This window comes from Zalophus californianus, chromosome 15, assembly GCF_009762305.2.
Source record: "Zalophus californianus isolate mZalCal1 chromosome 15, mZalCal1.pri.v2, whole genome shotgun sequence".
Lineage (NCBI taxonomy): Eukaryota > Metazoa > Chordata > Mammalia > Carnivora > Otariidae > Zalophus > Zalophus californianus.
In genome coordinates, this window is record NC_045609.1 from 13,805,602 (window position 1) to 13,821,403 (window position 15,802).

Consider the following 15,802-nt stretch of genomic DNA (forward strand, 5'->3'; position numbering starts at 1 on the left):
ACCCAGACAACCATCTCCTGTGCTTCTCCCCATTCCCCTCCCCCTGACAACGGAACAAACCCTTTACGACGTTGATGGCTGACTGGGGGCAAAGGCCACAGACCCTAACCCCACACTAAGGATCTGGGCTCACCCTTGAGACCGTGTCAGCTGGATATCTAGGTGTATCTGGACCTCTCTTCACTTCTCAGGGAGGTCTGTAACTGGATCCAGTTTCATCCTGGATCCCGAAGGGTTCTAGCTAGATCAGACCCAATCTGAAGACAATTTGAGCCTCTTGCTCAATAGTCTTTGGGAATCCTGCACTTTTCCACTGGGAAGTGGGAGCTGCAGAAACCTGCCTAGCCCTGGGACTGTGCCCAGCGCCCGGCCTCCTGCAGGTTTGCTGGGCCCCTCCCAGCCCCGGTCTAACCCCAAGTGAGCTGGCATTGGCTGGTTGGTCTGGTCTCTCCCAGGATCCCTGTTTGCCTTGGCCTCTGTCAAGGAGGCAGGGAGCTCGAGGAGCCAGGGGGTTAAGCAACTGCTTCCCAAGGGCGAATTCCTGCCCAGCGCCTGCTATCTGGTTCCCGAGCCAAGCATGGGTAGCTCTGTTTCTGCTGATTCCTGATCTTGCTGCACACTGCATGCTGGCTCTCTACTCTGGTCTGGTTGTGCCCTCCCAGAAGAAGGAGTTCAGTCGCGGGACCCGATGGGCACAGCCCAGATGTAGATCTTACATGGGAATGCTCCCACCAACTGAATTCTCAGAACATCATAAGGCCCCTTAGAGCTGATCTGGAGTTCTGTTAGCCCTTCCTCCAAGCCCCACTTAATCGACACGGCCAGGTGTTCTTTTAGATACCTCAATTACGCAAGTGGTTGATATCAGGGTGGTTTAAATGTCAGAGGGGCAGGGCACGGCATAGTGTGTGAGGCTGGGACTTACAACAAGCAGATAAGAGCCTTCTTTGTCAGGGTGACAGCTTTCCCCAGCGTCACCCACCATTTCTCAGGTCACCCTGTGTTACCGGGTTGCATTTGATTGTTTTTGCACATAGGTTCGAAATGTATGAGAGACGATCTGAATTTCTCGGCCCTCCTCTTGGGCAAAGCTAATAGCAGACTGCAGCGAGCTGATGTTCTTCTATGTCCATGAGCTGGGAGGTGATAAGCCAAGGAAAGCCTGCTCCTATCCCCATTTTTACATGAGATTCTAGAATCTGCCGGGGACCAACCTGTTTAAACCTGCCGCGGCATAATTATGAACACCTCCTTTTGCTCTCAAAAGGGACAGCTGTACAGTGGATTATATAGTCATCCGATGTATAGAGGACATCGCATTCATTCTGGCCGTGTTCTTTCCAGATGTGCAGAGAGCCTGGTGAGGCTGGGGAGGCCGAGGGTGAGAAAGGGAAGTGACTCGTCCCTGCTCAGGCGGTGAGTCAGAAGCAGAGCAATTAATGAGAATCCAAGAGCTTTGACTAAGGAGCTACTCACCCCTGACCCCACCCTGCTAAAGGAATAGAACGGACAAAAATTGGTTGAAACAGCACACCAGTGCCAAGATGTGAGTAAAGCGGTGGGGAGTAGACTAGCAACTGAAAGTAACTGGAAGACAGAGGGAATCCCTCAAAATATGTTGGTTGAGAAGAGAGTGTCCATGAGCCCATGAATGGGCTTTAGGAGACTCACAAAGGGGCGGGCGCGAAATAATATTGTACAACGAGCTGACCCATTTTAGTGGGAGCTCAGGAGCTGCCGGACAATGGGTGCAGTGACAAGTTAGTTACAAGTGACCGCAGGGAGAAGGGAAGCGTGAAGGAGTCATTGCAGACCATCTGGGCAGACTGCGGGGAGGAAGCGGTAAGCTCCCCGTGGCTGGCAGATGGCCCAGGGTCATCCCGGCAGTGTGTGCTCCGAAGGACCCCGGGCCACCTCCAACCCTACCCCAGTGTTGCTTAGTGAGGTGAGTGTTGAGCTGGCTACTGGAAGAGGAAGTATGACCCAGAGAAAGGGGCAGGACACTGCCTGGCTGGAGCCCAGTGCAAATGAGGAATGTGTGGGGACAGTGGGCAGACAGGCCTGCCTGGAGCAGAAGGGCTGGTGTGGGGGGAATCCACAGCGATGGAAGAAAAGAAACAAAGAATGTCTGCCCAGCATCCTCTTTTTTTTTGGTTTTATGGGAAAATGGTGAAACTCTTTCTTGCAAGCGGCGATTATAGAGGGTGGGAGCAGGGGGGAAACCACAGTGATTTTCTTTTCTTTTTTTTTTTTTTCTGGACTGAAAAAATGTTTTCCCCAAACTAAACAAAGTGAGATTGAGAAATTCAACATGGTACCTTGGGGACCCGGTAGCTCATTGCTACCCAGAGGCCCGCCTTCCCACAGGCGCCTGCTTCAGGCTCTAACGGCTGTCTGGGGAGGAGAAGGGGCCACTTCAACTTTTCACGATCCCAACGGTGATGGTTCTCTTTTTGCAAAGTAATTTTTGTCCCCTCCTATGAGGGCCCTGGAGTCCTTTGCGGTAACATCTTTCTGTGGGCCTCGGTAGCACCAGTGAGTGTGCGCCCCGCCCCCCTCACCTGCCCAGTGGCCAGACACCTCCTCAAAGACAGCTGGGAGCCTGGGACTTAGGTGGGCCTCCGCATTTCATGCCCTTGGGGCGGGTGGTGGCTGCTGTGTTACCCAAAAGGTGATTTCCCTCAAGATGGGGATTAGCATCATTAAAGAAACAAAGGCATCCCTTAATTACAAGCCTAAACTCTTGCCTTCAAAGAGGGCTGGAGGAAAAAAGTGGTGCTGGGGCCTGGGTGGTCGTGTGGGTGCCACTTCTTCAGTGATTTGATCCACCGAAACCATTCATTTTAGGACTGCCTTTTTTTTTTTTTTTTTTTAACAGAAAGGTAGGACCGTTCAACCTTCTTTAGCAAATTGCAAAATAAAAAAGTCAGTAGCCCCAGCCACGATGTCCCATGTCAGACGCAGTGTGTCTGGTGACAGGAACTATCTCTAGCCTGGGGCGGGGCGGGGGAAGAAAAAACAAAAACAAAAACCCTGCAAGTGCTCAGTTGCACATTGTGGAGTCATATTTTTATTTACATGAAATTCTTGTTCTCAACCATCTGATCTTTGTTAACTACTAGATCTAAATCTAGTCAGGTCTTATGCCTGCAAACCCCTTTAATGAGCATGATATCTTAAATTGTTTTTCAATTGGGGTGGCAGTGCTCTTGTTTCTTATCTGGGAAGCTGGAGGCCCCGAGGCCACCTGCACAGTCCCACGGGGGTGAGATTTTATCTGCTGGCTCTCCCCAATCCCCTCTCTCTCAGGCCCCTGCTGGGGGCTGGGCCACAGAACCTCAGGGAGAAATCCAGTCCCTGCACCAGCCTGGGTCTGCTGGGGTGGGCTCGGTGGGCCCGGCCTCCATATGAGACAGCAGTGGGACAGGGATGTTTAGGGGGGCTCCTGCTCACGCTCCGGGGATTCTGAGTTGCCGCTGGGTGTGGGAGAACCCAGATCCTGCTGCTTCTGGAGAGCAGAGTGGGGACTGCCCCATCCTCAGTGGCGCGGCGGGGGTGGGGGTTTCTCTGTCTCAGACAAGAACCAGGGTCAGGCCTCCAGTCCTGGCACCTTGCAAGTGTGGGAAGGAGGCTCCCCGTGCCTCTCCCGAGCACCCCAGGCAGCTGGCTTGGATCCTGGACCTTTGCTGTCACGGGTGCCAATGTCCATGCCAGGGACCCAGCAGCTGTCTCTAGCTAGGTAGGTAAGGGCTGAATGCCGGTGCCAACCTAACTTTTTTCCAAGCAGCCTAGATTAGCCAATTGGAAAGCTATCTTCAGCTTAATCCCAGCCTCTGTCGTATCAACGGAGGGCGGAATTGAAGATCTCACCAGAGACCTCCCCCTATCTCGTCCCACCGAGCCAAATGGGTTAATGACACAGGGCAAAGTGCCTTGCGCCTTCTTAAAGACAGGGCCATGTCCATATAAAGTCCTACAGTTGTTCACCTTCACAGAGACAAATGATTTATTTCAAATTCCATTTTGCTCATGGCTAGCCTTCCTGAACAGTCTCCAAAACGCTCCCATGAAAACAATTTACACAGCGGCTCTGCCTAATGCACTGACCCAAAAAGGGTCCTGTGGGCAAGAACTGCCAAAGAGACATAACAGAGATTTTTCTCAGCCAGGCCCAGGGTTGGGGGCCAGGAGAATGGGGTGGGGGGGGGCTCCATTCAGTCCCCAAGATGGAGAATGCGTCTGCCTTTAGTGAGAAGCTGGTCCGTGGGCTTCCTCAGTTTTCTCTCCTCTCCCGAAGCTACAAGTAGCTTCTACCCTAATTCTAGGTCACTGTCAGAATAACCATCTACCCAGCGTGGCCAGTGAGTGTGGATCAGGTAAAGGTAGCAAGAGCTCCTGGAAAGTGGCAGGGAGAGGGATTATTCCACAAATGGCGTCGGAACCATTCGGAAATGGTGGGCCATTTGGAAAAACAAGTTAAGTTTGTAAGCTGATTTTTACTTTACTCTTGGCTCCCAATAAATTCCTCGTAGATAAAACTTAAAGATAACATTTGAAACTGTAAGATTTAAAAATCATGGGTGCCTTTGTTGATCATTTCTGTAAGGGACATCCTTTCTAGAGAGGAAGCCATCAATTTAAAAACCATAAATTCCATACCATAAAAGCATCTATACCTTTGTGTGACAAAAACACCTTTAAATGGGGGAAATATTTGCAACCCATAATAGAAACACAGGACAAATTTCCTTACATGACAAAGCACTGGTACAAATCAATAAACAAAAAGCAGAATAACCCAACAGAAAACTGGGCAAAGAATATAAGTGTAAGAAAAATAATACAAATGCCCAACAAGCACTCTGCATGAAATTGAAGACACACCGTCCAAGTGCTAACAGGATATCGCTTTTCACCTAACTGGCAAAGACTGTAAAGTTTTATAATAATTACTGCTTGTGAAGCTATGTGGAGGAACAGGTATGTGCAAATGTTGCTACGAGGGCTGCCAACTGGTGGTCATTGCTACTACTAAGATTCTACCAAGAGCAATTTAGCAACGTCAATCATAATTTTCAATGTACATAATCTTTGATCCAGGAATCCCACTGCTTGAATTTAGGCCACACCTACCTTGGCAAAATCCCACTGTGACACCTGGGACGAGGTTGTACCTTACAGCGTTGTTGGGAATGGAAAAAAAAAAAAAAAGCTAGGCTCCCCTGAAACTGGTTAGAAAATAGAACTCTATGAAGAAGTTTCTAGAAAAAGGTTCTGAGTTGATTGGTGGATCTTGATATGGGGGGGGGTTATTGTTTTTTTGTAATAAGTAGAGAAGGAGAGCCAGGCTCTGGACAAGGCATTAGCAATGTCTGACAAAGTTCTGAAATGGTGCGCCTCATTAGCAAAAAAAAAAAAAAAAACAAACTGTTGAGCCTATTTCCCAACATATGTGTTGGTTTATTTATAAATAGATTCAAAAATGGAATAAAATGAGTGAATTGAAGCACAGAAATATAAGCTCTAATATTTTTTCTGCCTCCCCCTCCCCGAATTATCTTACAGGACCTCCCCCCTCCAGGTGTGTGTACTCGCTCCACATTAGAGAGAAATGAGAGTACCACACTGGCAATTCAAAAATATGTATACAGGGGCGCCTGGGTGGCTCAGTCATTAAGTGTCTGCCTTCGGCTCAAGGTCGTGATCCCAGGGTCCTGGGATCGAGCCCCACATCGGGCTCCCTGCTCCGCGGGGAGCCTGCTTCTCCCTCTCCCACTCCCCCTGCTTGTGTTCCCTCTCTCGCTGTGTCTCTCTTTATCAAATAAATAAATTAAATATTTTTAAAAAACACAAAAATATGTATACAAATTTTTTGACGCTTCTTCCACTGAGAGGTGAGGTCTATGCCTCGTCCCCTTCAAACTGGTCAGGCTTTTGTGACTGTTCTGACCAGCAGCGTTCGGCAGAAATGACAATATGTGATTCTGACTCCATGTTATGAAAGGTGTCGCTGCTTCTGCCTCGTCTCTAGAACACTTGTTCTTGAAGCCTTCAGCCGCTACGTGAGCAGTGAGGCTGCCCTGAGATCACCAAGCTAGGATAGGAGGGAGGGCAGCCGGGCAGCCCCAGGTCGCCCAGGCCTTTGTCTGGCTGTAACTGCAAAGGGTACCAGCCCACCACAGAGCCGAGGCCCTTCCCACCTTCCAGATCCTCGGAAACCATGAGAGGGAGATAAGAAAGTGCTGGTGCTGCCTTAAGCCTCTGCATTTTGAAGTGATTTGCTACACATCAATAGGTAACAGGAACAATTGTGATCCCAAATTTTCATAGACGGTGTGTGTGTGTCTATGTGTGTGTGTGTGTGTGTGTGCACACTCTCTATAAAATTTGTATAAAATCAACCATGCATGCACTTTTGCTGTATTTTGCAGAACTGTGAGGGGTTAGAGAAGAAACTGCTGGAGGGATTATTTTTGGGGTGGTGGGCTGGGAGGCAGGGAGGTCATCTTTGCTAGAAATTAAATGGCAATGCTCTATGATCGATTGCATGTTGTAATTTTTTTTTTTTTTTTTTTTTTTTTTTTTGCTTTTGAAATCTTTCAAAAATTTTACCTGGCTTGGGAGGACACATACTAGCTTTTCCAAAGAAGATTATTTTCCAAAAAAGATTCTGCACAGTACCTACTCTGGCTAAACAGTAGCAATGTGCTTAACACCATCTGAAACTGACTCTCATTAATCATGTAGCCTCTGAGGTCAGACCACATCAGTCCACATCCCAGCTCCACCATTTCCTGTCCACTCTGAACCTCACTTTCCTCTTCTGTAAAGGGCAAATAATACTAGTACCTCCTTATATTATCTATTGCTGCACAACAAATTACCCCCAAACATAGCAGCTTACAATAATCCTTTATTATGTTACAATTCTTCTGGATTATGAATCCAGGCATGGCTTAGCTGGGAGCTTCTGGCTCTAGGGATCTCATGAGGTTGCAGTTAATCTGTCGTCCAGGGCTGTGGTCCCATCTGAAGGTTTGACTGGGCGAGACCCCTCTTCCACGTCAATGCATGTGATTGTTGGCAGCATGCTATTTCTTGCAGACTATTGGACTGAGGGTCTCAGCTCCTCACTGGCTATTGGTTGGGGAGACCCCCAACCTCAGTTCTTGGCCACATAGGCCTCCCTACAGGGCAGCCCACGGCATGGCAGCTGGAGCACCCAAGATAGAAGGCAATGTTTTTATCACCTAATTTTGCAAGTGCCATCCCATTACTTCTACCACACTGTCCTTTAGAATGGAGTATATAAATCCAGCTCACACTCAAGGGGAGGGAATTATACAAGGGAGTGGATGTCAAGAGGTGGGGGTCATCAGGGGACATCTTAGAGGCTGCCAATCACAGTACCTGTGGGGTGGTCAGAGGGCTTAAATGAATTAATATCTGAAGCAGTGTTTGAGACAGCATTTGCTCAGTAAATGGAAGTTCTAATTAATGTTATAGATTCCTGTCTTTGTTTAACAGTAAATGCCCAAGTGCCCTTTCTGCAACAAATTTACAGCGAGATTTCAGTGAAGCCCTTTTGCCAACAATGTACTAATTCATCTTTGTTGCTGTTCTCCTGGAGCTCACGAAGCAGGAATCCCTTAGGAGCAGTCCCTGCCAGGATCTGATATGGCTGAACCTCTCATAGCCCTGGGCCTCGCATTACAGCTCATCATTTATTCATCCTTTATGTAGGTATTTAGCACCTACAAGGAGACAGAAGCTCAGGTAGGCACTGGGTGAGCCAGGCAGACCTAGCTAATGCCTTCACAGAACACACAGGCTATTGAGGGGATCTGGACAGAGAAATGGCAGCTTCAGCCCATTCTTGGGGCCTCTTAGTCCAGCTAACAGGGGAGGGGTAAGCCTAAATGATTGCTGGGGGTAAATGGGAGGTTATTAGTTTTTACGTTTAATTTCCCAAGTACTTAATTTATTTAATTAGAACACATTTACTATTTTATATTTAGGCAACTTACTGATGCCGAGTGTCCCCTCACACAGAATAGAAGCAGAGAAGTCAACTTCTTGGCAACCTCATGGGATCGGGTTCACAAGGTAGGTGACACCGTGGTTCCCTGGGAGACCTAGCCCCAGCCGAGGGAGGACAGAGCTAGGACTCACATGAGTATGGTCATCCCCCAGGGCCCTTAACTATTCTCTGTAGGAGCATCTCAAAAGTATATATTCATGTATTTAGCCCCTATTTTATGAAAAAATAAGCAGTTGCTACTCTTGAGTGCTTGCTATGGCCTATACGTTAGACAAAGGAAAGGAGCCGCAAGAACTTTGGACCCACAAGCAGTTTATTATTTCTTCAGAGAGGCCAGAGACACCTATAGTGGAGAGCCCAACATGAGCTCTTCTGCTGAGAGCCAGGCATGTCTGGGCACAGCAATCCATCTGTGAAAGGGTAAAAGGCCAAGGGATCATTCTGGTTGACTTCTGGCTGTCATGAACAGAACACCTGACAAAGTGGCCTAAACAAAATGATGCCTATTACCTTGCATAACAAGAAGTTTGGGGGCCGAGTGGTTCAAGGATCAGTAAATTCAGAGGCTGAAATGGAAAACCCGGTTCCTTCCCATCTTTTGGCTTCTCCATCCTCAGCATTGCTGGCTTTTGTCTTCAGGCTTGCCTCTTCATGCTTGCAAGATGGCTGCCCCAGCTCCTGACTTCACGAGTTTTGTAACCGCACTGAGAGGCAAACAAATCAGCCACAAATTAGCAGCATGACAGGCCACATTTGATATGCCTGATCTTGTAGAAGAGAGAATATATAGGTGAAAGGATGGGAATGGAGCAATGAATTACCTACCTTGTATTATATGAATTAAGTTACGTGCTCATTTTTTTTAAATTTGTTTATTTGAGAGAGAAAGAGGGAGCATGAAGGGGGAGGGAGGCAGAAGGAGAGGGAGAAGCAGACTCTCCTCCAAGCAGGGCTCGACCTGGGACCCTGGGAGCATGACCTGAGCCAAAGGCAGATGCTCAACCGACTGAGCCACCCAGGCGCCCCAGTTATGTGCTCACTTTAAGTGACAATGGATCCTTGGATACTTTTGGGATCCACCTATTTCTAAATTTCAAATAATGTGTTCTCTCAATTCATGATCCTCCAACAAACGCCCTTTCAAGAACATGAATCGGGATCTAAGAAGAGCATCATAGTAGGCTTGAATCAATCATAGGGACAATAGCAAGAATCCAAAAACATTCAACAAGCAGAGAAAAGGGCCAAAAGAATGTAATTACAAAGTGCAAAAGTTCTCAAAACATTTTAGACCTTTTCTTCTTACTCATGATTCCCCTTTCTGGGTGGGCCAACGGGAAAAGAAAAAGAAAATCACTTCTCTGAGGCATGTCTTCTAGAGTGAGCTGACCCAGAGTCTTTTTGAGATAAGATGGAAGTTAATTCATAATTGTATATACAGCCAACAAACCTCACTATGAAGGTAATATCTTACCTAAACTCCATGCTTTTAAAATTTATTCATTCAATCAGCAAGTACTTTTTAGTACCTACTCTGTGACAAGCATTGTTTTAGGCTCAAATCCTGTCACGGCGCTCCAATTTTCTCGTTCTAATATCTATATTCAATAACCACTTATCAAAAACCCTCCTGGATGGCAGAGCTATAATCTGTAATCAGCCATTCATTCCTGGAAAATATTGATAAAACCTCAGCTGGCAAGATCAAGAACTCAGAAAATGGGGGGTTAGAGTACAAAAATAAAAATGGTATTGTGTGTGAGTATTCACACACATACACACAAATATGCATACATAAACAAAAATTCTGGAAGACAACAATTTTGAAACAAGCTCTGTCTGTATTAAGTATCTGCTCTCCTTAATCTGCATCAGGCATTTGGTATATACCTGGTGTATCATGATTTTCTAAGGCACATTCTTCCAACAAATATTATCCTATGTAAGCTACAGGTTCTTTTATGTTTATAAAGTAGTCCTTACTGGCTTGAAATGTAATATCTTCTTTCACTAACATTCTCCCTTGTTTTATTTATGCAAATCTCAACAAAATCTTGTGTGACTGTATTTGTCAGCTTCACTACATAACAAAAAAATCCCCAAGTCTCAGTAATTTACATCAGCAGTTTATTGCTCATTCATGATACATGTGGATTATGGGTCTGTTGTGGCTCTGTCCCATGCTTTTTCCCATTCCAGGTTGCAGTGGAAGGAGTAGTCCTCATCTGGAATCTATTGTTCTCTTAAGAGGGGTCAGCAGAGCAAGAGACCAAGCTGAACCAGAGAATCACATTTAAAGCGTCTGATTATAATGGCGTGTATCATGTCTATTCACATGTCCTTCAAAGTCAATCACATGATCAAGCTGGACAACGAAGAGGGGGACCATACTTGACTTATAAGGATGTATAATCCTTTTATTTTTTTTTAAAGATTTTATTTATTTATTTGAGAGAGAAAGAGAGAGCATGAGCAGGGGGGGAAGGGCAGAGGGAAAGGGAGAAGCAGACTCCCCGCTGAGCAGGGAGCCCAATGTGGGGCTGGATCCCAGGGCCTCGGTATCGTGACCTGAGCTGAAGGTAGATGCTTAACCGACTGAGCCACCCAGGCTCCCCGGATATATAATCCTTCTAAAGGAGAAGGAATAGGGGCACCGGGCCGGCTCAGTTGGTGGAGTACGCGACTCTTGGTCTTGGGGTTGTGAGTTAGAGCCCCATGTGGGGTGTAGAGATTATTTAAAAAAAAAAAATCTTAAAAAAAAAAATACAGGAGGGGGCAGCCGGGTGACGCAGTCGGTTGAGCGTCTGTGTCCTGGTTTCTGGCTCAGGTCATGATCTCAGGGTTGTGGGATCAAGCCCTGCATTGGGCTCTGTGCTCAGCGTGGAATCTGCTTGAGATTCTCTCCTTCTCCCTCTGCTCCTCCCACCACCCCCACTCACGTGCTCTCTCTCTCTCTCAAATAAATAAATAAATCTTAAAAAAAAACACACACACATAAAGGAAAGGGAAGAAATAATTGTGAACAATACTGTGATCTGCCACAGTAGCCACCTGGCTGTTGCCCAAAATACTGAGGCCTACTCACGCTCATGCTCGTCTAATGCTTCCAGACTGGTGTAGGTTGCGCTTCCACGGCCGTGAGTGGTAGTTGCAGAAATGACGAACCCAGCTAAGACACACATGCTCTACTTGGAGAATCTGAATTAGGATTAGGAGGGGCAGGATAATATCTGCCCTTATATGAGAAGTAAAATTATAGTGTTACATGTGGTTCATCATCACGGGGACCGAAATCATTGCTGGTCTCAATTTCTGCCATTTGTCAGGAGAAACTGGGCCCACATGCCTGCCTGCCTGTTAATATTTTTAACCACCTGCTCCATGCCAGACACTGTAGGATATTTCACATTTACATTACATATATACACACCTATTATTTCTACATATCACTGATTTTTCGCTGTAACCCGGGATTTACTCATAGTCATAAAAGATGGCTTACATAAGATTTCTTGCCATCAAGCTCTTTCCCTTTATATGACTTCATACTTTCTACAGTTGGCTAAAGGACACATTTTATGATGACAAAGCTAAAATGAAGTCTTTCTAAACATCTGCCAAAAATGCAATTAACTAATAAGATGACTACTTCACTCCTCAATGTGTGGTCTATTGAGATGATAGATGGATGGATGGATGGATGGATGGATGATAGATAGATAGATAGATAGATAGATAATAGATAGATGAAGAGTTCCCCACAACTTCACACTTGGTGTAAGAAGAGGAAGGGAAGAATCAAGGTAAAATAGTGGTTTCAGGGGCGCCTGGGTGGCTTAGTTGTTAAGCGTCTGCCTTTGGCTCAGGTCATGGTCCCGGGGTCCTGGGATCGAGCCCCGCATCGGGCTCCCTGCTCGGTGGGAAGCCTGCTTCTCCCTCTCCCACTCCCCCTGCTTGTGTTCCCTCTCTCACTGTGTGTCTGTCAAATAAATAAATACAATTAAAAAAAAAAGTGGTTTCAGCACTATGTCTCAGTTATAGTACCCACTTCAAATTGGAGAGACTTGTCAAACAAACTACCCCCCCCAAAAAACACGAGAACTTCTCGAAACTTTGGCATCCCAATGGCCATTTTGAATATTATCTCTTCTTAAAGCACATGGAACTTGTTTTGACATTTTTAAAAAGATTTTATTTGTTTATTTGAGAGAGTGAGAGAGAGTGCACAAGCTGGAGGAGGCACAGAGAGAGAAGGAGAAGCAGATTACCCACTGAGCAGGGAGCCGAACATGGGGCTCCATCCCAGGACCCTGGGATCATGACCTGAGCTGAAGGCAGACGCTTAACGGACTGAGCCACCCAGGCGCCCCTTGTTTTGACATTTTGTGAATAGTGTCTAGCATACTAATGGCTAGCAGATTATGACCAGTCTTCAGTACTTTGTTATGGTAGCCCTAGCAAGTTAATACAATAGATATTTTAAAAACTCAACTTTGGTTCAATTTGTCTGGAAAAACAAAAAGAACAGTATTGCCAATACTTATAACCACAGGGGGTGGGGTGGGCAGCATAGTACAGGGGTTCTCTGCTTGCCCTGGTCTGGTTTCAGCTTCTCGTTCCATCCTTTAACCAGCAACGTGGCCTTGGACAAATTAATCTCTTTGTGCCTCGGTTTACATAAGTGTAAAGTGGGGTAATAGTCCTTATCTCACAAAGTTGTTTGAATATTAAATGAATTAGTGTTTTAAAGCACTTAGAACAGCGCTTCACACACTGTGACTGATACATAAATATTAAATAAAGAGATGGGGAAGTACGATGAAATCCAGTTTATAGAATCTTTTTAAATGCTGACACATTAAAAAAAAAATTCTACCGTCGAGGACTCTTGTTTCATGGAGGGAATGCCTGTTAGCTGCATTCAGAGTTCTTACGTGTGTGCTGAGTTTGGGTTTATGCTAGGACTGATGTCCACAATCAACGAACGTGCTCCGACAACGGCAGAGGTAATGTCCCGTGCACCTTGACAGCAGTGACAGCCATTTTTGGTGAGGATTTTCACATTTGCCAGAGATTTGACAATTGCTGGCTTTCCCAACAGTTGTTGTGATGAGAACTATGAAGGAGAAAGTCCAGCATGTGTGCTGAAAATGTTCACAGGTGCTGTTTGTACATGACCTGCCGCAGAACGGGGGTAAACACGACTTGGTTTCTACTGGTAAAACTTTAACACAAGATAAACTTGCTGACTGCAAAGCAGCGTACCACCTGACTGTTCCGTGCGTGATAGCTAATATAAACAGTGGGGGGGCGGGGGCAGGGAGCGGAGGCCTCCCAGGGTCCAGGGACCACTGCGTGGACCTTTCTGGAAGGCCAGCCCAGCCACAATCTGCTCTGCGTTCCTCAGCCTCCTGAATCGCTTCTGCTTGTGGGGGACAACCCGAGGAAATGGGACAAAGTTGTAAATCAGGAGCATCGCACAGTTGAATGTGGCAGTGTCTGGTGACTCACTGCTCCCAACCCCTTGACTTCTAATACTCACGAAGGTTTCTGCCAGGAAATCCCGAGGGCCTGCCAGTGGCCTAGGTTACATGTGTGACCAATAGAATCTTAAACAGAAACGGCCAGTCATAGCAAAATGCATCTTATAAAGCATTTGGGAAAACAGGAAACTTTCTCCAAAAGGAGATGGCACCTGAGTCAGATTTCTGAGGATATTATTTCTCTGGGATCAAACACTGCCTCTGATACATTGAGAACACTTTTATGAGTGTAAAAATCACTGCAGGAGACTTGAAATCGTTTCCTCTCATGTCAGTTCCATCCACGGAGCTATTAAAATTTTCAAAACTTCAGGGCGCCGAGGAAATATATGATCTGAATGCAAGCACTTGACTAATGGCTGACAGAGCCGGGAGTGAGTAGCTCCACCAATACTTTATATGTATATTTTTTATTTACATAGGACCGGCCGTTGCATAACCTCACTTATCCAGAAAAGAGCTTTGAAACAAGGAATTTTTTAAAATTAAAACAAAACTTGAGAAATACTTTTCTTAGACATGTACATCTCTCTTGGGGGAAGTAGCCCTTAGACCCTGACTCAGGAAATATTTATGTTTATTGTACACATAGTCTTCACCAGTGTGATTTTCTCGCTTTCACCCCTCCAGCACTTAGGAAATTAGGAGTAGAGAGGCCTTTGGCTATAGACATACACGCTGACCAGAAGTAATGCTGACAGCCCACAGAAGGGGGAATGGAAAATTGTGGATAGCAGACTCAAGAATTCTAAAAGGTACAGTGGTTTGGGGCTTCTTCGTGTGCAGGCAAATGTCCTTCCTATCTCAATTGCCTAAGCACATAACTTTGTCATACAGTAGCATTAGAATCGGTTCTCGTGATGACGACTTTGAGACCAAGAAAAGAAAAAGGGGTGTTAAATGTAAGTTTCCCAGACTCTTTCAGAAAGCAGTCGGGACTGAGTTACATTTCAGAAAGTTTTCCACCCAAAACATCTTGTCTTTTGTTTCTTCCTTCCTTTTAAAAAATTTTTATTTTATTTTATTTTATTGATTTATTTAGTTAGTTATTTTCTCGTGCTTTGAAGGACAAGCCCTCCATTGCCTAGAGCTCAGCTCTCTTTCCCAAAGAGCGCTGGGATTGTTATGGTGGTTGTGTAGTATGTACCATATATAGAGGTACGATTAGTACATATAATGCGATTAGTATTAGTTTATATCCTTTAAGAGCCATCTCACAGTTTCCCTGTTTTGGGATAGTTGAAGCACTGTCTTACTGCTCTAGAAATCTTATTTCTGAAAAGGAGAAGAAATGGGGAAAAGAAATGCACGGAGGGTACAATAAGGAGAGGGTACGTCAGAACGCACATTACACTGTCAGCGCTGTTGGGAGGGGGAAAGAGGTTTCCTTTAGGGAACAAACAAAATTTTCACTCTCACTTATTTTTAACTTTAGCAAAGCTCACAGACAGACCTCGAAAACAGCTCACTGTCACCAGATGCCCTTTCCAATGAGGAAGAGCCGAAAGAAACATCGAAGTCACCTCTCCACATGATATGTAAGAAATGTCACACTCCTATCTTCCCAAGGAAGAAAAGTCCAACCACCGCAACTCTGCAAGCAAGCCTTGTCAGTTGCAGCCTTCCTTTCTTCCCACGCACCAAATACGCGTGCGCTCGCACGTGCGCAGGCGCACAGTCTGTATTAGGGACACTGTCGTGTAGGGAACGGGTAATAACTGTTAACAGCTACCTTTACTGCAGACTTCCTACCAGCCAGGCACTGGGTCAAGGGGCAACGCTAATTATCACTTGACCACACCCCTGTGAGGAAACTTAAGTAAATTTCCTGAAAGACACAATGCTTGTGCACCACTGGGATAGGATTTGAAACAAGGGTGCTTATTAACCACTAGGCTATGCTGTCTCCTAATGAGGTTTAAACGTTTGTCCTTGTAAATGACTCTCATTAACCCAAGGGGCAGGGAAAGGTTGAAGAAAAACAGCCACTTTGACTGGAAAGACTCAGAATGGGTGGTGGACCCTGCTCTACACAGAACGAAATTGCGGGGCGCGCTGGTGCGGCTTAATGAGCGGCTCGCAGCCTCTCTGGGTGACTCACGTGAAACCCCAACGTCGGGGGCTGGGAAGGGCGGTGGCCCATTTAGGAAGAAGGCACATCTGGGTGGCTTCTGCAGCAGAAAACTACCTGCTTACATGCTTCCCTATTCACCAGGAG

At 46.0% G+C, this 15,802-nt stretch overlaps 2 long non-coding RNA genes across 2 annotated transcripts in view; one reads left to right on the forward strand and one right to left on the reverse strand.

The window, feature by feature from the left end:
* Positions 1-1,393: 1,393 nt before the first annotated feature.
* LOC113922827 lies at positions 1,394-15,674 on the forward strand. The gene is made up of 4 exons (XR_003520081.2): positions 1,394-1,546; positions 8,019-8,106; positions 14,215-14,339; positions 15,020-15,674. It is a non-coding gene; the product is annotated as an uncharacterized LOC113922827 (long non-coding RNA).
* LOC113922820 overlaps positions 8,334-15,802 on the reverse strand; it is a 43,727-nt gene continuing 36,258 nt past the window's right edge. Inside the window, exons 2-3 of the long non-coding RNA XR_003520080.1 lie at positions 8,552-8,745; positions 8,334-8,451 (exon numbers count right to left, since the gene is read on the reverse strand). This is a non-coding gene — a long non-coding RNA (uncharacterized LOC113922820). The remainder of the gene's footprint in view (positions 8,452-8,551; positions 8,746-15,802) is intronic.